Source organism: Cricetulus griseus, chromosome 2 (genome assembly GCF_003668045.3).
Source record: "Cricetulus griseus strain 17A/GY chromosome 2, alternate assembly CriGri-PICRH-1.0, whole genome shotgun sequence".
NCBI lineage: Eukaryota > Metazoa > Chordata > Mammalia > Rodentia > Cricetidae > Cricetulus > Cricetulus griseus.
Window position 1 is genome coordinate 6,848,438 of NC_048595.1, and position 24,741 is coordinate 6,873,178.

General features: G+C 49.0%; 1 protein-coding gene and 1 non-coding gene across 2 annotated transcripts in view; one reads left to right on the plus strand and one right to left on the minus strand.

Moving 5' to 3' along the window:
• Positions 1-12,373, minus strand: part of Ctnnbip1 (catenin beta interacting protein 1) — a 48,186-nt gene extending 35,813 nt beyond the window's left edge. Inside the window, exon 1 of the mRNA XM_027398268.2 lies at positions 12,252-12,373. The gene's annotated coding sequence lies outside the window, so the exon portion shown is untranslated. The remainder of the gene's footprint in view (positions 1-12,251) is intronic.
• A 1,420-nt stretch (positions 12,374-13,793) lies between these two features.
• LOC113831673 lies at positions 13,794-13,897 on the plus strand. The gene has a single exon (XR_003481862.1). It is a non-coding gene; the product is annotated as a U6 spliceosomal RNA (small nuclear RNA).
• Positions 13,898-24,741: the final 10,844 nt, after the last annotated feature.

Below are 24,741 nucleotides of genomic sequence, written 5' to 3' on the forward strand. Positions count from 1 at the left end.
GGCTATCCTGGAACTGGCTCTGTAGACCAGGCTGGCCTCGAACTCACAGAGATTCAACTGTGTCTGCCTCCCGAGGGCTGGGATTAAAGGCGTGCGCTACCAACACCCAACATTCTCGCTCTCTTTTTTAAGATGAGGCTTCACCACACAGCTCTGCCTGGCCTGGAACTCTCCATGTAGACTCAGAGATTCAACTGCCTCTGCCTCAGTTTTTTGTTTGTTTTAGAGACTTGACCTCATGTAGCCCAGGCTGGCCTTGAACTGACTACATCACTGATAGCTGAGACTGTTAACATCCAGCATCAATGGTAGGAGGCCAGTCAGGAATACCTCCTGTAGTCTTCAGTTTTTTAAGTTTTAAAAAACTTAACTGATTAGCTTATTGCTAAAATGTGTGACGTATGGGTACAACATCTGCATATGGAGTTCAGAGGATGACTTTATAAAAGTGGTTTTCTCCTTCTAATTTTTTGTGGGTCCCAGGGACTGCTCTAGTCCACAGGCTTATGCCTACTGAGCCATCTCACTGGCCCCTATGTTTTTCAATTAAACAGGATCTTACTAGGTAGCCCACCCTGGTCTCAAACTCATGATCCTTCTGCCTTTCAAGTGATGGAATGATAGGTGCCAACCACCATGTAGGATCAATTTTTTTTTTTCTTGGTTTTTCCAGACAGGGTTTCTCTATGTAACAGCCCTGCCTGTCCTGGAATTCACTCTGTAGACCAGGCTGGCCTCTTAACTCACAGACATCTGCCTGCCTCTGCTTCCCAAGTGCTGGGATTAAAGGTGTGTGCCAACACCACCTGGAAGGATCATTTTTTAAATTCATTGTTTTTATTTATTTGGAGGTCAGGGTCTTGCTATGTCACTCAGGCTGGCCTTGAACCTAAACTCAAATGATTCTCCTGCCTTAGCTTTCTGAACAGCTGGAACTACAAACACAGGACATCACAACAGCTCCTTCTAGTGAAACTTTAGATAATCAAGAGCTGATGGAAGATTTTGTGTGTGCGCGTGTGTATTCATATATATATATTCTATAATTGAATTTGTTTTGTTTTGTTTTTTGAGACAGGGTTTCTGTGTGTAGCTTTGGAGCCTATCCTGGCACTCGCTCTGGAGACCAGGCTGACCTCGAATTCACAGAGATCTGCCTGCCTCTGCCTCCCTAGTGCTGGGATTAAAGGTGTGCGCCACCAACCAGGCCCTATAATTGAAGCTTAGTTCTGATTTAATTCATTAACTTTTTCGACTCTGGCCCAACTAGCTGAAAATGTCCTCTTGAGCATGGTGTCTTTTCCAGCGCTTTAGAGAGTGTAAGGCAGTGGGCCCTGGTGGTCAGCAGAGGACAGAGCCCACAGGAAGAGCATGTGGAGCTGAGGAGTTCCTCTGCTGCTCCCAACACTCCAACTGCCAAGCTGTGTTCTCCAGAGTTCTGACCAAGATCCAGAGGTGTTCCATGTTCACACAGCAGCACACAGAGGCGAAGGGAAGAAAGCACCCTTCTTTCTTCCCCTCCCTAGGGAACAGCTGGCACATGGGAACCTGGCCAAGTCATGGTCTGCGACCTTCAGTCAGGAACCAGCTCGCCCACAGGATCCGGCTTCGGATCTTCCTCTAATCTAACCTGCCCAGGACCATCAGCCTCTGTCAAGTCCCAGAGGGGCCCCGGTCTATACATAAGCAAGTCCCTCAGCTCCTGAGAGTACAACACCTCTCCACTGCACTCCTGGACCAGAGAACCCCAACCTAGAAGGTCCTCTACCCAGATTGGGTCCTGCCAGGAAGTACCCTCAGCAAGGACATAAGAAGAAACCCACTGCCCCAAGGAATGATAGCAGAAGCCCTTTCTCCTCCTGTGGCCTGCTAACACCACAGCTGCCCTAGGCCCATTGCCCCAGCTCCCTAAAGGAAACCGAGGGCCACTTTCAGGCCCAAAAGTCCTAAGGAAGAATCCTAGCCAGGAAGTTCACAGAGCTTGTGTCACCTCCAAAGAAGGAGGTCAAAGTGGAAATGTCAACCCATGGGAGCTCCATCGCCTCTGTTGTCCACAGTTCTATCAACTCCTTGTGGGCACATTTTATAATTCTAATTAAACTGAGAAATATAAAAGCGTTCTGAAGGGGAAGGAGGAGACTAAAACAGTGATACAAATTTATAAGGGGAGTTCATTCCCGTTTCTTCATGAACTGCATATGGTCTCTTCACTGAGCCATAGACCTGTTCAGTGGCCTTCACTATCACGGGCCAAGCCCATCTCAAAAGCAGGCCTGGCATGGCAGAACCACAGGGTCTCTCTTCCCAGACCACCCTAGAACAGCCTACTGCTTCAAGAATTATCTCCATGGCTTAGTGTTTAAAATTATTGGCTGCTCTTCCAAAGGATCAGGGTTCAATTCCCAGAACTCACATGGCAGCTGCTTCCATCTCAAACTCCAGTTTAGGGATCCGATGCCCTCTTCTGGCCTCTGTGGGCACCAGGCACACACACGGTGCACAGACAGACACTTATACATAAAATAACCAACACACAAAGAGAAACATCTCTCTCCACAGGCCTTCTGCCTTGGCCTCCCCAGCCACCTCCAAGGAACCAGGAAGCCCACCCCAAGTCTTCTATCTTGGAGGACTAGATCATTAAATCAATAGGCTGGCCTGTGGTATGAGGGCTCACTATCCTCACTTGTGCCCCCAGAGGCAGCAGGCTTGGCCTATGAGCCACCACATTTGTTTGCCCAGCTTTGGGAATGACCCAGCTTAGAACCTCGGGGTGGTCTCTTAGTGACCACTCAGGGGAGCTGTGGGGTCTCTGTCTCTTTCTGGTGAGTGCTCATCTTAGCACACGGGAATGTGGTCATTTGTGTGAAGACACAGGGATTACTTAAGTTCTCACATACCTAGCAATGCTGCAGAAGGCCTTGAGGAACAGGTTCTGCTGAGCCGCAGCCAGCAAACTTCCCTTTCCTCCGTCTCCAGCTACCTCGGAACAGGACATAATCCAAGGAAGGAGGAGCCCCCCCCCCCATGAACTGCTGAGGACTTGGTTTCCTTCCTCCCCAGCTGCTGACAAGCTGATAGTCAAAATGCAGAATGCTTCAACATAGACACCCTCAGGATCTCCCAGGTGTGTGTTCAGTAACTGGGAAATGGTATCAAGAGGAACACTGAAGAGGGGTCACAAGGCCTCGTCCATCCTGAAGGCTTGGGCAGTGCTGGCTGTGGCTCAGGGGAGGGATGGTCAGACAGTGCATGCTCCAAGAGCCAGCTCCTGCTACAGTGGGAATGGAGGAGGGTGGGGCTTACAGCCAGGGCTTCCAAGGGAAAGCAAGTTCAGGAAAGTGGTCAGAAACAAGAGCAGAGCTACAGGGACTGGCATGAGGCTTCTAAGGAGCTGTCCCTACTGCCAATAGGTTGGAGCATCTACTCAGAACTGGACATACACCCGGGTAGCCCAGATCGGGAACTAAACCCATACCACCCACATGTAATGACATCCCTCATTCTCCAAACCACCAAGCCTCAAAAAGGGAGCAGAAGTCCCTGGCAAAACTGGCCTGTGAGTGTCCCATTGGCAAGCACTCCTGGTTTTAAATTAGAATGACTCACCAAAGGCTGTCACATTTCACATCAAAAGCCTTAAATCTTTAGAAGCGTATGTCTACAGACTGCCAGAAGACCCGCCCTCCTGTGAGATGGCTCAGCAGTTAAGAGCACTGGTGGCCCTTGTAGGTTCTCACATGGTGCACATGCATACATAGGGAAAGATACTCATACACATAGAATTAAAAAAAAACCCAGATCTTTAAAAAAAGAAAAAGGAAGTTCCCAGGGTCCAACGATGAGGAGAAAGAGCACACTTCATGTGAGTGGACCCGCAGTGTCTGATATTTTCCGTTGTACTGAGAAGCCTCAGAAGTCCCTGCTCTGCAGAGACCACAGAGTGAGGGTGACTGGTCACTACCCAAAGTGCAAGGAGAGCAGACAGCCTGAGGCCTCTCAGGTGGCAATGGCAGGGCCTGCCTCCCCAGGAGGAGGGAATCTGGGATCTGCTTTGGCTGTGGCACCCCACTGAGTTCTGTCACTAGCTCCAGCAGGCTATCACACAGCCAGCTGCTTACCTAAAAGTCCCACCACACCCTAAAAATCACCTGCACCCCACCTTCTGCCGGTCCCAGGGACTGGCCAGAGGAAGGCCATGCTCCTGAGCCTGCAAGCACTGACATCAACAAGGCATAGAAGACGAGAGGCCCTTCTTCCTCAGTCTAGAAGTCAAGAAAACATGGTTAGGGAAGGAGTCACACAGCTTAGCCACGACTGACCTCTGCAGGTCCCATCTTTTACGGACACCTTTGTAAAGAAAATGGAAAATCAGAGGGCAGATTTACTGGACTTTATCAGATGTAAATCCCAAAATTATCCCCATAGTATTCATACCTTTTTGTGTTCACATTAGCAGCCCCCACTTGACACATGAGACACACAACAAGGGAAAGGACATTAAACACTTGTCATCTGGTAGAAACTACAAAAGTGGGTCTTATTTCCCAGGCCTGCAGTGGGAGCAGAGCCATGGGAGACGGCTGGGATGGGTCCTGGGAAGCTGGGCTGCCTAGGGCAGCAGGCTATGAGACCTAGGTATGGGCAGGGCTAAACCATCTCCTTGGAAACTAGTCCACGGTTGGCCTCATGATTTAGCAGGAAGAACACGGGTGGGACCACACAGTGAGAGGTGTTTGATCCATCAAGGACCCTGATCTCCACAGGAAACTCTGCTGGTGGAGTCCAAGGTTGCAGAATAACAGGAGGTAAGCTCATTTGCTTGTTCAGTTTAGGGACAAGGACCATGGGATCCAGCAGCAGGAAACGAGTCGTTGGACACTTAGGTGAACACAGGCCTGAGAAAAGCTTAATTGGAGCCTGTCTCAAAGCATACGGCCCAGCTCTCCACACAGCAGAGGCAGCAGAAGTGGGTCACATCCTCCCGGCTGCCACAGCATCCCCACAGGCTCTTACCTCACTTGAAGAAGTACAGGTGCACTGAGTGACCGGGTGTCCTCGCTAGGCCCACCATCTAATCAGACAGATTGTGCCCCAGCCATAGTAGGGGGTGGGGGGTTAGGGGGTACCCCATTAGCCCAGGAGCACTGGACAATGTCCTTCCACCTTCCTTTCCCACCAAATGTGGGAGGCCACCTCTCTAGCCCTTTGTTCCCTCAACCCTGGCAAAGCCGGAGGGAGGAAGGAACCACTGTGTGCGCCCTCTCAGCACAACCTGTTGAGCCTCCCTGACCTTGGTCTCTGAGAAGACGGACAGGCCTGGTGCTGGGCAGATTTGCTGAAGAAGAATCTTGCCCCCACCCCACTCGGCACACACTGACCAGACACAGGGGCAGTAAGTACCTGGTTTCCACACGCACAAGCTCCACCATGAATTCTGTGGACACAGCAGGGGGCCCCACAGCCACCCACTACCATGTGCCTGTGTCTGAAGTTGGCAGCAGAGAAACCTATCTGGCAGGAAGAGAATCCTGGAGAGTCAAGGAAGGGCAACTTAAACCCACCAGGTGACCCAGTATGGTGACAAGCACGTTAGTCTCAACACTCAGGAGGCAGAGGCAGGCAGATCTCTGTGAGTTTGAGACCAGCCTGGTCTACAAGAGCTAGTTCCAGGACAGCCTCCAAAGCTTCTCCAAAGAGAAACCCTGTCTCAAAAAGCCAAAAAAAAAAAAAAAAAAAAAAAAAAAAAATCAAAACAATCTTGTTTTACATATCAATCCCAGTTCCCTCTCCCTCCTCCCCTCCCCTGCCCCCAGCAGCCCTCTGTCCCATCCCCTGTTGGTGATATTTCTGCCACTGTAGTCCTTGCACCTACAAGCTAGGTAAGCATTGTATTGATTGACCTACATTCTCAGTCCCCAACTATTTATTAACTGAATTAGAAGAAAGAAGGGAAGAAGGAGAAGAAGGAACAGGCACTTCTTGATCTCCACTCCTGTCTGGAATGACAAATGGCATCAGAACAAGATTAGGAACCAACTTTTTCCACTCTACACATGACCCTGACATCATCGAGCTTCCATCATGTATGACACAGTTTACACACTTGCTTACAGAAGCTTACCCAGAACACAACTATAAAAACTAGACTCATCTGTGAGCCCTTGGTCCTTTGGAAACTTCAGAAGGAGGAAAACGATGCTGCAGTGCAGAGGAGAGCCTCTCTAAGAACACTGTTCTCCCCTTCGAGCAAGGCTTTGTGGAAGACCGAGCATAACAGGCCTTTAATAACTGAGTGAGCCCGCAGCTGGCGCCCAGTCCTCTCTCATAAACCAAGTTCAAGCCCAAGTATCATTATCCCTACTTACCATTAGGGAAAGTGAGTAAAGAAAGGGTAATTAGTCCCCTTGAGGTCAGAAAAGATAAAAGCCTAGGATTCAAACCTTTGCCACAGCCAGAGAGCTAGCTCTCTGTCCGTGACAAGTTCAACCCCAGACGAGTTTGCTAGCCTTTCCAGGCCTCAGCTTCTGGTTACATACGTGGTAATAACTATGCATCTCCAAAACTATGGTGATGTTCAAATCAGACAATGAACACAGATGTCACCAATGCTCACTTTCTCGTCTATGTGGGCACACATCATCCCCATCCTAAGAAACCCTGCTACGTGAGTCTAGCTCTCATGAGAACACAGACGCCATGTGACTAACTGGTGCTTCACACTCTGCCAATGAAATGCCTCAGGACGCTGAGTGTGACTGACAAAACAAGAGGCCAGTTTTATCCCTGCTAACTCCTTTGGCCTCTCAAGGCTGGCAGGCATGAGGCGTCATGACAGAATGGATAACAGCACACCTGAGGGAGCTGGCTGCTGCATCAGGCCAGAGTGAGCTGCGCCTCTGCCCACTTTCCTCTGGCAGCAATTCTGCTCCATCCAGAGCAAAAGGAGGCCTGTGCTTTCTAGACAACACTGTGTTCTCATCAGATGACCAGACCCAGGTGCTCAGAGGTGACAGCGTGCCTGACTCCGCAGCAGGCCTGCTGACACTTGGCCTGAGTCTAGAAGCAAGGAGTCAGGAAAGCTGTCTATTCAATGCTGATGTGTAGGAGTCACGGGGAGTGCAGCTCAAGGGTGGAACACGTGCCTGGCATGTGCTGGGGTCCAACCCCGGCTTAGACTCTAACACTGGAGGAGGGAGGGGGACAGAGAGAAGAGCGAGAGAAGGCCTGAAACAGTCCATGAGACACCCCTGCTGGAGTTGGGCAAGGAGCTAAGGGCTGGCCATGCTCACCCAGTGCCTTAGCAATAGGCAATGCTTGCTGATTTGCAGATTCTAGGAGGGAAGAGAGCTCAGTTGAGTCTCTAGGTCTTGCTGAGCCCACCCAGTGACGCCTACATTACCTGTCCAGTCAGACTCCGCTGGCCAGAACAAGAAGCTCCACCCCAGCATCTTCCTAGCATCCTGCTCCCTCTCCAGGGATGCACTCAGACGTCTGCTGAGAGCTCCAGGAAAAGGTCCTGTGCAGCAACTCCTCACTGCCCAGAATCCAAGAGAAAACCCAAATCCCTACCAGGGCCACAGGTCCAGCCTGGCTCTTCTCACCACACTCCAGCCCCCATGACTTTGCTGCCTATAAAGCTGTCCTTTGGCTCACCAGGTCATTCAAAAGTCACCCCTCAGAACAAAGTAGACCCTCACATGCAACCTGTCACAGCCAGGTTTATTCCCTCAAGGTCTTACATTCTTTGTTTGGGACAAAGTCTCAAGCACACAGCTGAGGACAGCCTTGAGTCCCTGACCTTCCTGGGACGACACCATGCGCAGCTCAACACTCTACATCCTTTTGTTCACTTGTTTATTTTTTTGTTTTAGTCTTCATCGCCAGACACAGAACCCCGGGCTTCAGGCTCTACCACTGGGAAGAGAAGGTGGGGCTGGGCAGTTGTTGAGCAGGAGAGCACCTGTCTTGCATATCTGAGGCCTGAAGTTTAGTCTCCAACAAAACTAAATCAGAAAATAAATCTTGTTTTGGTTTGGTTTTTCAAGACAAGGTTTCTCTGTATTGCTTTGGAAACTGGCCTCAAACTCACAGAGATTTGCCTGCCTTTGCCTCCCGAATGAGTGCTGGGATTAAAGATGTGCACCACCGATGCCCAGCAGTAAATAAATCTTAAAACTAAACTTCATTAGACCATGAATCTTGGCTACATCTGCAACACAATAGTAACTAGTGTCAGTTATTTTAACTTTTTTTTTTCTTTTCCTTTCTTTCTTGACAGGGCCTTAACTATGCTTAGTCTCCCTGCTTAGTCTCAGACTCAAAATCAAAGAAATCCTCCTGCCTCTCCCTCCAAGTGCTGGGATTAAATGTGTGTGCCATCATGCCCAGCTTCAATTAAACAATTTACCAAGTTTCTACTGAACTGGACTGTAACAACAGTCAAAGACAAACTCTGCCCTCAAAGAGCTTAACTTCTCACAGGAAGTAAGAGATAGATAGATAAGAAGAAAAATGAAATAACAGGGCTGATGAGATGCTCGTCAGGCGAAAGCACTTGCCTGGCAACCTGAGTTCAACCCCAGAACCCACATAAAAGAGGAAGAAGAGAAGCAACTCCCAAGTGTTGTACACACACACACTAATTAACTAATTTTCTTTTTCCATTTTCATGTATGTAGTGTGCATGTACATTCATGTTTTGCAGGTGTGGAGGGTTACATGTGTATACAAATGCATGAGGTACCCCAAAGTCAGTGTCTGGGATTATCTTTGATTGTTCATTTATTGAGGCAGGGTCTCTTGATCAAGGCCAGAGCCTCCTTATGGCTAGTCTTGCTAGTAGGCTTACTCTGGGGACCTCCTGTCTTCTGAGTCTGGAATTACCAGCAGGCTACCACACCCACCCAGCATTTGTGTGGGTTCTGGGGATCTGAACTCCAGTCCTTACTACTGCCTGGCAAACACTTTACTCACTAAGCCGTTTTCCCAGCCCTAATCTTTTAAAAAGTGAAATAACAGCCAGCAGTTCAATAAAGTGAATGCTAAGTTCAAGGAGCCATCCTGAGCACGGAAGAGGTATTATTAATTTAACCCATTCAACAACTCTACGAGGGAAGGAGCACTATTGCAGACCGGCAAGCTCGGACATGGAGAGGTTAATGATGGGGCTCACAGAGCCGATGACGGCAGAACCAAGATCCAAGCCTGGAGTCTCGGTATAAAGTCCGTGCTCTAATTAAGAGCTACACTTCATATTTGCAGAGTGTTAAATAACTACATGGTCAGCACCCTTGGCAGCTGTTCTCTGGGGGCAGGGCTGGATGGACAGAGAACAGCCCCGTCTAGGAAGAGCTGCCCTTCTTCCAGTGAGCACAGCCAATGGCAGCCTGCTGGGTTTCCAACAGATCTCTTTGAGGGGTCTACAAGAAACAAAGTCTGATGGAAAAAGACCCCGGCATGGGTAGGATTGCTGGCTGTCAACCTTTACACTTTGTGCAGGTCACTGAACTCAAACCCTGTGAAAGATGCAAGATGACTCCAGTGGAGACCCTGGCCTCAAACAGCTCAGAGACATGCATGTCCACGGAGCTGAAACAGGATGCAACAGGCACCAAAGGAAAGAAAGAAGTTGCTATGGGACTTCACAGGAGCCCAGCCCCTAGGTCCCCACTGCCCACATATGCCCTCCAAAGGCCTCTGTGACATACAGGATTAGAGCACCATAGAGCAAGTTCAATTTTATTTAATAGCTCAAGTTCATGGCTACTCAGGGGTTCCCTTGCCAGTAATGAAACAATCCTAATTTCCTTCCCTACCCTCACCCCTCACCCTTTTTAAAAATTTTAATCTTTTGATTTTTTTTTTTTAACTTCATAGTTCCTGTGTAGCTCCTGGTTGTTCTGAACTCACTATGTGGAACAAGCTGGCCTCAAACATACAGAAGTCTGCTGGTCTCTGCCTCCCAAGTACTGGGATTAAAGGTGAGAGGTCACTCCAGTGGAGACCCTGGCCTCAGACAGCTCAGAGACAAATTTCTTAATTTTGGGGGTACCGGGCACCAAACCCAGTGCCTCATACATGTTCTATAACTGGGCTACATTCTTGGCCCCTTCAGTTTCTTTGTGCAGCATCTCACTGTAGAGGCAGGACACTAACGCTTCCGTTTAAGTGATGCAGCTGGACACGGGAAGGCAGCGCAGTGTGGTCTCCCGCGCCCCCCCCCCCCGCCCGCCTCTGAGTTATAAACACACAAGCTCTCTTCCATCAGAGGACGTAGCCTACCCTGTGAGTACATTGTTGTAACACGGAGACTGCTCTGAGTTAACCCAGGAGGGCCACCGGACTGCAAACCCAGAGACAGGAGTCACATCACACCCGTGTGAGTGTAACAGGGTACCTGACTCGAGCAAAGTCAGATGGAGATGTTCTCTAGGCTACGCAGAACTTTTAGTGGCTGCTCCTCGGAATCTGCTTCCCAGCTCCCTGCATCCAGGAGTGGGGGACAAACTGACTCTGGCTACTTCCTTCAGCTACCATCACCCAGACGCAAAACCCCACCATCTCAAGCTGGGCCATTTCCAGTCAACTAGTGCCTTTTCCTCCACCAACCCCCCATTCTCTTTATGGCTGCCAGAACAATCTTTTAAAACTTAGATCCTATCTTAATGCCTTTCTGTTTAGTAGACTCTAATGGCTTCTAGCTCTTTGGATAATGTACTATAGCCTACAAAATGTATTCATTTAACCTACAGATTCTCCCTTCCCTCTCTCTGAGAGGGTCCTGAGAGGCCCAGGCTGACCTTGAGCTCACACTCTTCTTACCACCTCCTCCCAGATGCTGTGCCAACACTTCCAGGTTGTGCGTTCCTAGATCTCTGGCCCCTTTGCAGCACTTAACACTGCTGAAACAATTTTTTTATCCACAAATTTGTTTATTCATTTATTTCTGTCCTCTTGCCTTCTTGGAATGTCATCTCCCAGAAGACAAGGATTGTGTAAGCCCCAGAGCACGGAGTTCATGAATGAATCTCCATCTCATTGAAGTGACTGCTGTCCACATGGACCACACTGACTCTACCAGGAAGCCAGGAATGACACACTGGCACTTAACAGTTGGCACCTTTATTTGTGATTCAAAGTCCTGCTTTGAATCCAAGGAAGTGCTGGCATCCTGGGACACTTTAATGGCAGAAGAGATCAGTTATCACAGGGTTTCAAGCCAGGAACAAGAGCCCAGTGGTTGTAGCAGGGAGCCAGAAGCCAAGGCACTTGAGAAGGAAACCTCTAGAAATACTGACTTGCCTCCAGATCCCATACGAATAGACTCTGTGCCTCGATTTACCCAGTAGTTATCTAGGTGTATTGCTTTGAGATCTCCGACAGGAGACAAAATAATTACAGCTAGGGAATAGTTAGATCTTCAGATAGGAAGTGCTGCAAGCCACGAGTCTCATTATTCATAAAACTCTTGATTTGTGCTCAACACAGTACCCTTGGGCCTTCCCATAAGCTAACCCGACAGAGATTCTGCTCAGACAAGTTCCATACACGGGAGCAACCAAGGGCTTGCAGGGCCTCAAGAGGTAGGGTGTCCAGAGCTCCAGGATCAAGAAAAAGGGAAGTGCAACGGTGATAGCGGCGGTGGCGGCCACAAAAAGGAGGGGATAAGAGCGTCTGGAGGTCCGAGTGGTTAATGTGCAGGTTCACGTTCACAAGCACCCTGCGAAGGCGAGACATGTGTCTCTCATACAGAGCTTCCAAAATCAGCAGGGAGAGGTGGAACCGGGGGAGCGGACAGTGCATTCAACCTAGAGAGGGAGGAAGGGCGGCTGGGCAGCCAGACAGACCTTGGCAGCATCTAGCAGGGGAAACAAGGAGAGTCAGGACGCTGGGAGAGGGGTGTAGGTGAGGTCAAGAAGAGACGGGGCAATGGGACCAGGAGGGTGGACAGGCGATGTCAAACACACGGGCCCAGAGGGTGAGCAACTGGGACACCTGTGGAGGGGAACCCCAAGGGAAAGGGAAGAGGGTAGCAGGGTGGTCTGCGGCGGGAGGCGGCAGCGCCGGGCGTGGTGGGGCCGTGGGTCCAGGCCCAGGGCGTCGCGCCAATGGGGCCGGCCCGGTGGGTCCCGGCGGGGTCGAAGGTGCCTTCCGCGGCCCCTCCCCGGGAGACAAAGGGCCGGCGGCTCCCCCGTGCCCCGGCGCCGCGCCAACCCCGTGCTGCGGTCGCGGCTCGGCCTCGCGCTTACCTGGGCCGCCCGAGCGCGCGGCGCGGGGCTGCGGGTCCGGAGCGCGGCGGCCTGTTCCGGGGCGCGCTCAGCCGGAGCAGCAGCCGCGGCGGCGGCAGCAGCAGCAGGAGCGGCCGCCTCAGCCTCCGCCTCTCCGTGAGTCACCGCGGCGGGGTGGGAGGGAGGGAAGGAGGCGCCAGGCCGCCGGAGGAGGGACCGCGAAGGGGGCGGCATTGGGCTCCGCGCGCGCGGCGGAGGCGCGGCGGAGGCCACGCCCCGGAGGGAGGCGCCCTGGGGGTGGGGCCGGGAGGGGTGGAGCCCGAGGACGGGAAGGGGCCTTCCATTGGTTAACGCTGCCCGTGGGGCGGGACGGCTTGCTGGAGGGCGGAGTCCTGAGGCTCACTGCGAGGAAGACAGCCCATTGGGCATCTGGGGCTGAGGGGCCCGGAGGCGGGGTCTCGAGGTGGGCGGGTCGTGGCTGAGTCTGCACGGAGAGCCCAGGGGAGGAGCGGGCGTTGTGGGAGCCAGGGGTCTCAGAGGGTAGAATCTTCGCTGAGGACCGTTGACCCAGAAGCCCGGAAAGGATCTGACATGGAAGAGACTGCAGACTATTTAAGGGCGTGGTACCTTGGAACGCGTAGGTCCGCTCTTGAATTTGTGGCCTAGCCTGGGATCTGTGAAGCCCGGAGTGCCAGGGCCTCTGTGATGAGAATGTTTCTATAGGCAGTCTTGCTATAGTCTACCCTCCACTATCCGGAGAGGGCAGATGGGGATAATAGCAGACTTTTAGCAAAATGTGAAACTGCTTTTGGTATCTCCTTTTAAAGGGACATGAATGTTTAAATGTGGTCTCATTTCCATTATTTTTTATGTGTGTATCTGTATGTATGTGATGCCTTGGTATTGGATCCCCTGAAACGCGAGTTACAGATGGTTGTGAGCAACCATGTGGGACTGGAAACTGAACTCTGGTCTTCTGCAAAAGCAGCAAATGCTCTCTCTTACCAGCGGAGTCATCCATCCCTCCAGTCCCTGGGTTCCAAACTTTTAACTTACCGCTTAAGAGTTGCTGTCCTTTAGAAGCCCTCCACTGCTTGTCCACCTTTCAGTGTTTGTTCTTTACTCCACCCGCTTCTGTACACCCCCCCCCCTTAGGGAGGGGAATAAACTAGGGGGACGGAGAGACGGCTCAGTGGCTAAGAGTACACATACTGCTCTTGCAGAGGACCCAAGTTTGATTCCTGGCATCACAAACCACCATAACTCCAGCTCCAGGGGGCCAGTCCCTCTTCTGCCCTCTGGGAGCACAGGACTCACACGTACAAAACCACACTCTGATACACATACACACACATATAAAGTAAAAATTAGGGGTGGAAAAGATGCTCGGCGGTTAAGAGCACTGGCTGTTCTTGTGGAGAACCTGGGTTTGGTTCCAAATACCCACATCAGGTAGTCCATAAATGGCTGAAATTCCAGTTCTAGGGGATTCAACACTCTTCTGGTTTCCATGGACACCTATACATGGTATACATAAAACAGGCACACACACATGTAAATTATTAGTTAAAATTTGGTAGCTCATATACTAAAATTGAAACGAGACAGAAATTAACATGGCTCCTGCACAAAGAAGACATGAAATTTGTGAGGCATTCCATACTTAAAAATAAGGTTTGAAAAGACAAAAGTTAAAACCTTAAAAATGCAGCTGGGCGTTGGTGGTGCATGCCTTTAATCCCAGAACTCGGGAGGCAGAGGCAGGCAGATCTCTGTGAGTTCGAGGCCAGCCTGGTCTCCAAAGCAAGTGCCAGGATAGGCTCCAAAGCTACACCGAGAAACCCTGTCTTGAAAAACAAACAAACAAACAAAAAACCTTAAAAATGCAATAAACTTTTGCATATTGTTGTATGGCACCATTCCTGGGGAGCTGAACAAACACCTACTCCTCTCAGATCGGGAGCCAAGCACAGACCAAACACCCACCCAAATCCAACTTGGTGAACCAAATTGTAGCATGAACACTAAAAGATCCAGAGACTGATATTGGGGTGCGAGCTTCAAGCTGAAGATCAGAAAAACAAAGCAGCCGGCCACTAGCCCTTACCGATAGATACCTCAGGCTGAAAGGGCTGATTCACGCGAGCTCTCCACTAAGCCTCAGACTGCTGCCTCTCCTCAGTGTGGCTGGAGAGAATTCTGAGACTGACTACTGAAGACCCTGCTCCTATCTTTTATACCTCTCTAGTGCTGGGATTAAAGGTGTGTGATACCAAGTGCTGAGCCACCTTTGTGTGATCTGTTTCTCTTAGCACTGGATCAATTTCATGTAATCAGTGTGGTCTTGAACTAACTCTGGTCTTGGTCTACCTCTTAATCCTGAGTCCTGGGATTAAAGGTGTGTACCACCATCTCCTAGCTTCTAGCTGCTGGTATTAAAGGTGTGTGCCTGGCTCCCATGGCTTGTGGCTGACTTTGCTTTCTGAATCCGCAGGCAAGCTTTAATAAATCATAAATGATAAATCACCACAGCAAATGAATTTTATTGGGATTACTTACGGGAGCATGGGTGAAGTTACAGGGACAGCAATGACTCAAAGGCAGCTAAGCTGTACCACTAAAGCCCACCTGCATGAGTGACAGAGCTGGAGACCTGAATGCACTGCTGTCCCTGCAGCTCACTAGGTCCATGCCTCTTCCGGGCAGCTCTGCAGGCCTTACTGCCTATATAGGCTTGGGAAGGGAGGCGCCTAGTGAATCTGGTCAGTTTCAGGAACTTCCTGAAGCCGTTGAATTGTTTACCTCCTGAGCTTAATGAGTTTAGCTGTGCCATTGCCCCAGCCTCTTGATGACTATTCTTAGTCAGCAGCCAGCACAGCACCTCATGACGCTTTACTAGCCGGGAGGGAGGAAGCTGCTAGCTCAGCTCCAGCTTGGTTCGCCTGTGGGCTGCATCCCCAGTGTAGTGGGTTGTAGGGGAAGCTGTAGCCACGCCTTCTTAGGGGCTGGCTACAAGTGTGCCTGACCAGGCTTGTGAGGGCGTGGTCAGAGTGAGGTAGTGTGACTGCATTTGTGGTTTCGGTTTCTCTTTGGTACTTGCTGTACAGGCTGCTGACGCACCGGCTGGCTAGACAGCTCTGTAAGTAAGGCTTTTCCCTATTAAATACCTTTATATTTCTACCTGACTCTGCATTGGTAATTTCCCACTATAGTGGGTGGGTGATCAAGAGCAAAGAATGTTCTGGAGCCTCGGTGGCTCCCTGGCCAACAGCTGACAGGAAGAGACCCTGCACCCGACACTGGGAGTTTGCTTAAAGGTCTATGGCTGTTGGGCGAGCCACTCTCCATCCATGAACAGCACTTCCATTCAAACTGCTTAATTTTTTTAATTAAGTCTAGACTGGCTCGCCTGAGGCCCCAGGGCTCTGCCTACTCAGCACTTTGGTTACAATCTTTTACGTGGGTGCTGGGGATTCAATGACCAACCTCCCAACTCTCACAGTAAACATTTTAAAAACGCTATGGTTATATTCTGAAATGCCGAGATCACTCTTACTCTTGATCCCACTGACTGTATTTTAGTCATGACTGAGGGACATGGTAGCTGGGAGATTATGAATCCTCAAGGCCAAAAATATGCCTTATTCATGACTCTATCTCCAAAGAATCCAGAAGGCTACTGTACCTTGTGTGTGTGAGCAAAAGTCCAACAAATATTTGCCAGTGCAGCTTACCAGTGGGTCCTCCAAGCTCCCCTGTGAACACACTGGTGCAGAAACACACAGCATATTGTTTTTATGTAAATATTGATGTTTAAACAAATCAATAAAAATTGTGTTGCTTGGTATTCAAGATGGAAGAGTATGGATTATGTTTTTTTGTTTTTTGTTTTTTTTAAAGATATGTTTCAGGGCTGGGTGGGAAAGGGATGCAGAAGACTGTGATATGTTACTGTGAAATAATGGATACTTTTTCTTATTTTTCCCAAATTTTCCCATGTATTTTTAAAGATTTGTTTGTTTTGTTTTATGTGTTTGAATGTTTGCCCACATGTATATCTGAGCTCCATGTACACGTGTGTGTCTGAGCGCCATGTACACGTGTGTGTCTGAGCTCCACGTGCACGTGTGTGTCTGAGCGCCATGTACACGTGTGTGTCTGAGCTCCATGTGCACATGTGTGTCTGAGCTCCATGTGCACGTGTGTGTCTGAGCTCCATGTGCACGTGTGTGTCTGAGCTCCACGTGCACGTGTGTGTCTGAGCTCCATGTACACACGTGTGTCTGAGCTCCAAGTACACGTGTGTGTCTGAGCTCCAAGTACACGTGTGTGTCTGAGCGCCATGTGCACGTGTGTGTCTGAGCTCCATGTGCACAAAGTGTGTCTGAGCTCCATGTACATGTGTGTGTGTCTGAGCACCATGTACACGTGTGTGTCTGAGCTCCATGTGCACATGCATATCATCTGAGCTCCATGTGCACAAAGTGCTTGCAGAGCCGAGAGAGGGCACCGGATTTCCTGGCACTGCAGGACAGGCGACTGTGTGCTGCCCGCCATGTGGGCTCTGGCAGCCTAGCCCTGCTCCTCTCTCTGCAAGAGCAGACAGTGCTCTGAAGCACTGAGCCATCGCTCCCTGTATTCTTTTTATAGTTTAAAATTACAGTAAATTCATCAGTTCTGACAGTCCCACACGACCTCCCCTCCTTGGGGGAGTGAGCCTCAGCCCTCTGCTGTATTCGTGAGGCCGTCATTATAGGATTTTTATCTCTCCCTCTGAAGTAGGGGAGACCTTCGACACAATGTGGATCAATTGGAGTCTTTCCTTTACACTTTTGGAATTAGTAATGAATGAAAGACAAGATGGCTAGTGGGTAAGGTGCTTGTGCACACGCCGGACAACCTGAGTTCCACCTGCCCCCTACCCCACTGGAACTCACATAATGGTGGGAGGAGAACAGACTTCACCAAGTTGTCTTCTGATTTGTGCATTCATGCTGTATGGCATGTGTGCTCCCCTCCCCACTACGTAGAAAGACACACACACACACACACACACACACACACACACACACACACACACACGATAGCAAAAATGAATAAAGTTCGGAAAAGCATGGTGGCAGCCACCTTTCTCTGTGAGTTTATGGCCAACTTGCTCCACCTGGCAAGTTACAGGCCAACCAAGCCTACAAAGTAAGACCCTGTCTCAAAACAAGGAAGAAGGAAAGAAAGAAGCCAGAATCTAGAGTTGGACATTTGGCAAGCCAAAGTGGGAAGAACGCAAGCTTGGTGCCAGAATGGGCACCAGTTACACAGCTCAAAACAAACTCAGAAACAGAACAAGACGGTTAGAACCAGACTGTGGCGTTTATGTTGATTGTCAGTGTGACAAGGTCTAAAGTCACCCTGCAGACAAATTCGTGGCCGTGTCTTCAGGGTATCATCAAGACTAGCTGAGTTAAGTGTGGGCGGCACCATCCATGGGCTGCTGTCCCAGATTCATAAAAAGGAGAAGCAGAGCTGAGCACCAGTACCAGTCGCTACTTCCTGGCTGTGGGTGGGACATGAGCAGCCACCTCCTGCTCCCCCTGCCTCCCTGTCAGGATGGACTATCAAGAGGTACAGTGAAATAAGCCCTTGGATATTTTTATCGCAGCGACATAAAAGTAACGAATATACAGGCTGAAAGTGTACCTCCTCGATGGCATGTTTGCCTAGCATGCCCAAGGCACTATATTTGACCCCGGCACCACAAAAAGAGGGCGTAAGCCAATTTTAAAAAATTCTAAATGTAACAACTATAAAAAAATGAATAATATAGTAGACAAAGCTAAGCTTGGTGGCTCACACCTGTAATCTCAGGAGGCTGAGACAGGAGGATTGTCATGAATTTGATGCAAGACTAGACTTCATAGTTATGTATTGACCTGAAGGCTAGCCTGGGCTATGGAAGTGAGATTCCGTCTCAAAAACACTAACAAAGGGCTATTGATGTGGCACAGTGGGTAAAAGTACTTGCCCCACAAGCCTGATGATCTAATGACCTAAGTTTGATACCCTGAGCCCATGTAAATGTGGAAAGAGGAAATCACACACACACACACACACACACACACACACACACACTCACACACCTGTCTTACAAGGGATGGATGGGTGGCTCACTGGGTTAAGCCATCACTATACAAGCATTAAGGACCTGACCTGAGTTCTGAGCCCTGAACCCATCCAAGGCCAGACTAGATAGAGCATAAGAGAGGCAGAGACCTAAGAATCCCTGGAAGTTAGCAGCCAGAGGATGTGGTGTACACATAGCTCAACAAAAGACCCTGTCTTGAACAAATTGGAAGTTGAAGACTGACACTCAAGATTGTCCATTGAGGCAAGGTGGTGGTGGCACAGGTCTTTAATCTCAGCACTCAGGAGGCAGAGGCAGGCAGATCTCTTGTGAGTTTGAGACCAGCCTGGTATACAGAGTTCCAGGACAGACAGCTACACACAGAGTAACTCTGTCTCTGTCTCAAACAACAACAACAAAAAGATTTTCTGTTTAATATGTGTATCAAGGTACACACACACATACACACAATTTGTATTACCTGCATGGCCACACACACACACACACATACACACACACATACACACACACATACACACACACACACACACACACACACACACACACACACATTTTGGGTTTTTTTTTTTTTGGTTTTGTTTTTTGTTTTTGGTTTGGTTTGGTTTGGTTTGGTTTTTCGAGACAGGGTTTCTCTGTGTGGCTTTGGAGCCTATCCTGGCACTCGCTCTGGAGACCAGGCTGGCCTCGAACTCACAGAGATCCGCCTGCCTCTGCCTCCCAAGTGCTGGGATTAAAGGTGTGCACCACCAATGCCCAGCTTTGTTTTTGTTTTTTAAGTGAGACAAATTACCTTTCGTTCTGGTCCCTATGCCTGTGATCTGCTTATATTTGATGTGGCTCTAACTTTTTAGAGGACAGGTATTTGGAGGCCAAATGCACAGGGGACAGAGACTGGTAGTCATGTTCCATTCTCCTCAGTTGTGCCTTGGCAAAACTTCAACCAGTTTTCCTTTGGAGATGATAAGGAATTATTTAAAATGATGATGAAAGCGTTTTGTAGATCAGTGAATATACACATTTTGTGTCCCGAGTAGGGTGGGTGCAGCTGTGAGCATCTGGCTAGCCGCCAGCCTGCTCCCACAGTGTGGGTCTCCATAGCGTCTGATAAGTGATTCCCCCACCCACATCACGAAGCCCTGATATATATGCTAGGAATCAGGATAAAGGCAGGTTGTTTGCTAGACCTGCATGGCTGTGAGAATGGACTGCCTCAGATCCCAGGTGCAGATTCAGATATTCTAATCGCAATAAAGGCAGAGCAACTGAGACCTCACCCTGGATCCATGCACTCAGCCTGTTGCCTCGAAACGTTGTCTGTGGGCTGCCTTTGGACTCTGGTTGTCTAATTAAGGACTGAAAAAAAAAAAAAGACAATCCCTAAAGGCAAATGGCCTCTACCCTCTGTGAGAGCTAAACCCACTCCCTCCTAGAACACAACTGAGGCTTTCATACCTGCAGGTGCTGCGGGACTGTCAGTACCCTGAGAGGCTGAGGAGATGACAGCTGACAAGCAGCAGCTCCTTCCTGGCCACAGTGAGGGGCAGACTGCTCAGCAGAGTGTGAGGAACAAGCCCAGAGCCTATCCCTACTATCTGTGGCTTTGCTCTGCATGTCCCCCTCACAAGATGGTGGAGACTGTCAACCTCCTGGAGACTACACCCTTCTATGCCACATGCTCCTTTTGCGAGGGTCACCTCACACACTGGGGCAGCCAGATTTGATTCTGCCCATCAGAGATTGTTCAATCTCAATGAACTTTGTCATTTTGTTTCTCCACAATCCAACCTCTTTGTTTCCTCATTACAATTATTGTGGGAAATTACTTCCCCTTGGCAGTACCGCCTCCCAGCTGGTTAACCAGAGAGGCCTCTTTTTGGAGTTAGTAACTAGGAAAGGCTGAGGGTGCACATCCGTGCCCGATGCCTGCTAATGAAGAGTCTCACACAAAAGTTCATGCCGAAGGGACAGGCCCGGTGCAAATATGAGAGGATCTGAGACTGCACACTCTTTCCCTACATGCTGCATGACAGGCAGTAATGACTATTAATTATTTAAGCAATGAACATTACAGCCAACACAGGCCACTTTTTTTTAAAGGAAGCTACACTCTTGGATCTTCTGTTGAAATCATTTTAATTAACATAAGCTATAGAGCACAGAGAAATATATCGTGATCCTAGCAAAAGGATATTTTGTTTTTTCTGTTACTTTTTCCTTTTAAAAAAAAAGTGACAAATGAGGTTATGTTTGGAAACATCAAGTAGAATTTAAAAATTGCTTCGGCAGGCTTCCTTTTATGATAGCAAAGGAAGGGCATGAAATGTTGACAAGATTTGTGGATGCATGTGTTGCTGTATGTATGTATGGTGTCTGCACACATGTGTAGGGTGTGCACCATGTGTGTCTGTGTGCAGGTCACTGGGAGGACATTGGGAGTCCTGCTCTATTCTCCACTTTGTTCCTGTGAGGCAGAGTCTCCCACCGAATCTAGAGCTCACTGCTTTTCTTGTAGCCTGGCAGTTAGCCAACCCGAGGGACCCTCCTGCATCTACTCTGCACAGCACTGGGGCTACAAGGCTCATGCAGCCACACCCTCTTTTTATGTGGGTGCTGAGGATTTGAACTCTGGCCCTCACGCTTGTGTCGTGAGCACTCTTAGCTACGGAGCCGTCTCCATAGACATCGTGGTACAGCCCTAGCCTCAGGAGCCTCCTACACTATTCCTGGCTTCATGAGATGCCCTTGGACTCCTCATCTTCCTGCCTTTGCCTCCCAGGTGCTGGCACCCATGTGTGCACTGCCATGCTCTGCCGAGAATTTCGATTCAAAAATCCAATCTTGTAAGGCTCTACTTGTCTCTGGACATCCTGTGGTACTTATAATAGCGTCCTTCAAAAGCTTCCACACTATTTTTAAAGAACCAAAGAAGGGGGCATGGTTTTGATGCTATTTTCATATTCTAGGGCTGTTGTCACTTGCCTGAAAGTCACAGGCAATTCTATGACGGTCTAACCTTCCCAGGTGACCACCCCCCCACCCCCCCACCCCCGCGCTCTTAATAATATCCGTCTTACTTCTAGTGCTCACTAGAAGTGCTCACTTCTAGCTCAGTAACATTTAGACATCTCTCATTATACTATAACTAACCTGCCCCTGAGGCCAACAACAGTGTCTCCTTTACAGATGTCTTTTGCTAAGCCTGTTTCGCTATTCATTCCGCTTTATACTCAGTTCCCATGCTACACATTCATGCGCTTGCCAACGCCACGTGTGTCCTCTGACTTTAATTCAAGCACAGACTCCTTTATTTTTAAAGACTGATTTTATCATTATTATTATCAAATTTTATTTATTTTTATTTTATGTATGAGTGTGCTGCATGTATCCCTGCAGGCCAGAAGAGGACATTAGATCTTACTCTAGATGGTTGTGAGCCGCCATGTGGCTGCCAGGAATTGAGCTTAGGACCTCTGGAAGAGCAGCCAGTGCTCTTAACTGCTGAAGCATCTCCCTAGCCCCCATATTTTATTATTTTTAATTATGTATATAGGTATGTGCATGCTGGCACTCTTGAATGTCAGAAGCATCAGATTCCCCTGGAGCTGGAGTTAGATGTGTTTGTGAGCCACCTGAAGTAGGTGCTTGGAACTGAACTTTGGTCCTCTGCAAGAGCACTTTTCACCGCTGAGCCAGCTCCCCAGGCTCCAGACACAAACTCTAGTCTACCAGTCACTCAAGGAACAGCCACTGAGTACCTCCCAGGTGCATGGCACCCTGGGAGGCGGGGGTTACTGTAGCAAGTCACTTAGATTGTCTTTGCCCTCATAGTGAGTACAGCACATGCCACTGAGATGAAAGATGAGTAATTCTTTGTAACTGTAGCTAAGTGCTAAAAGCCGAACTATTTCTAGGGAGTTAACTTTGTATTAGGGTCAAGGCTCTAGCAAGGTCCTTCATCCTTAGGAAAGTGACAAACAGTTTACACTTGAACTGGATGTGATAGCACTAAAGAGGCTGAGGCAGGGGGATAGAATTCAAGTCATCCTCTTCACTACATAACAAGTTTGCAGGCAGCCTGGGCTGCATAAGACGCTGCCTCAAAGCAAAGAAAACAAAACAAAACAAAACAAACAAAAAAAAAAAAAACAAGAGAAACGAATTAAAGTTTAAGTCTTTTTCGTTTGTTTTGAGACAGGGTTTCACTATGCAGCTCTGCCTGTCCTGGAACTCACTCTGTAGACCAGGCTGGCCTTAAACTCACAGCGATCTGCCTGCCTCTGCCTCTTGAGTGCTGGGATTAAAGGTGTGCACCACTGCATCTGACTTAAATAGAAGTGTATGCTGGACTTATAAATTGGGAATTAACTAAGCACAACATAGGGAGAAATGTGTGTCTGGTAGACCATGGGGTCAGCCCCTGCAGAGATCATGAGGAGAGAAAAAGAACACGGTGGGAGCCAGGTGTGGTGGCGCACACCTTTAATTCCAGTACTTGAGAGGCAGAGGCAGGGGGGGTCTCTGTGAATTTCAAGTCAGCCAGTGCTACATAGTGAGACCCTGTCTCCAAACGAAACAAAGCAAAACAACACAATGGGACCACACAACAGCCTGAGAAGGCTGTAGTCTGTGTGTAGAGTGATGGAGAAAGAGACCCCAAGGAAGCTGGTCAGAGGCTAGGTCCAGGTCTTCAGGGACTTTAGAAGCCAAGCTGCACTCCTGGTCTTTAACCCAACAGTAAAGAGGTTAGAATGAGAAGCTGCACCCCCTCAAATATTTGAACACTTGGTCCCCAGTTAGGGGATCTGCTGGGAAGGATTTGGAGGAGGTGTGTCCCTGGGGGTGGTCTCTGAGGGTTCCACAGCCCACACCACTCACAGTTAGCTCTCTGTCATGTGCTTGTGCATCAGGATATAATCTCTCATGCTCCCTGCCATGCTGGTCATGGACTCTAACCTCTGAGACCATGAGCCCCAAACTAAGCATTTTCTTTTATAACTTGCCTTGGGCACGGTGTTTCATCATGGCAACAAAAAAGTAACTAAGGCAGGGTGTTTAAATAAGGATATGACATCATTAGCTTTATCCTTAAACAGATAACTATGGAGGTTAGGTGTGGGTTAGCAAGTATAAAGCTCTAGGTTCAACCCCAGTACCACACACACCTACACAACTATAGTAAGGAAAACGGGCGGCAATGGAATCACACTGAATAGCAAATGTACTGTTAGAATGAGAATGGCCTCCGAAGGCTCAAATGTTTGAATACTTGGTTCCCAGTTGGTGGAACTGTTTGGGAAGGATTAGGAGGTGTGTGGCCTTATTAGAGGTGGTATGTGTCTGGATGGGCTATGAGGTTTCAAAAGCTTTCTGCCATCCCCAAGGTGCCCGCTGCCTCCTGCTTGTGGTTTAATATGTAAGCTCTTAGAGCTGGACATATGATTCAGTGGTTAAAAACACAGGCTGCTCTTCCAGAGGACCCAGGTCCCATTTTCAGCACTGACATGATGGCTAATAACTGTGTAACTCCAGTTCCAGTTCTAGGGGATCTGATGCCCTCTTCTGGTTTCCTGGGGGAATGTCTGCAAATACACATAGATTAAGATAAAAACACTTCTTAACATAAAAATAAATCTTGTTTTTTTTTAAAGAAAGTGTGTATTTTTTTTTTCGAGACAGGGTTTCTCTGTGTAGCTTTGGAGCCTATCCTGACACTCGCTCTGGAGACCAGGCTGGCCTCAAACTCACAGAGATCCGCCTGCCTCTGCCTCCCGAGTTCTGGGATTAAAGGCATGCGCCACCAACGCCCAGCTTGTTCATGCTTTAACACAGGAATAGAAAAGTAACTAACACAACAACCCCTCTACCCTTTGCTGGTTGTGGGCTCTTCCCTTTTTTTCTTTTTCTCCCTTTCTCTCTCAAAGGCTAAAATGGTCAGGCTTCAGGCTGTGGGCTGGCCAGTCCCTCTGCCTGGTTGGGCTGGATCAACAGGGTTCAGAAGCTGACTAGACTAGGATTACGTCACACATCTCCACCTCTCCTTAGCCCAGGGGCTAGTCAGCCATATTATTCTTCCAACAGTGAATGGCAGAAAAGTTAGAGCAGCCGTTGAAGCCCACTGAGGCTCCCTCCAGGAGTCATGACCACAAACATTCCAGTGGCCAAGCTCCAAACTACAAGGCAAGGGAGCATACTCCAGACAAGGGAAGGAGGTGTGCAGATGATTCTCTGAGTACTCCTGCAGTATCTGGAAGCAACTGTGATCAAGGAACCTCTTACTGCTTTTGCTGTTGCTATCTAGGACAGAGGAGGAGGAGTGGGGGCAGGGGATGGAGAGGCAGATAACTCGGTGATTAAAGGCACACGCCATCAAGT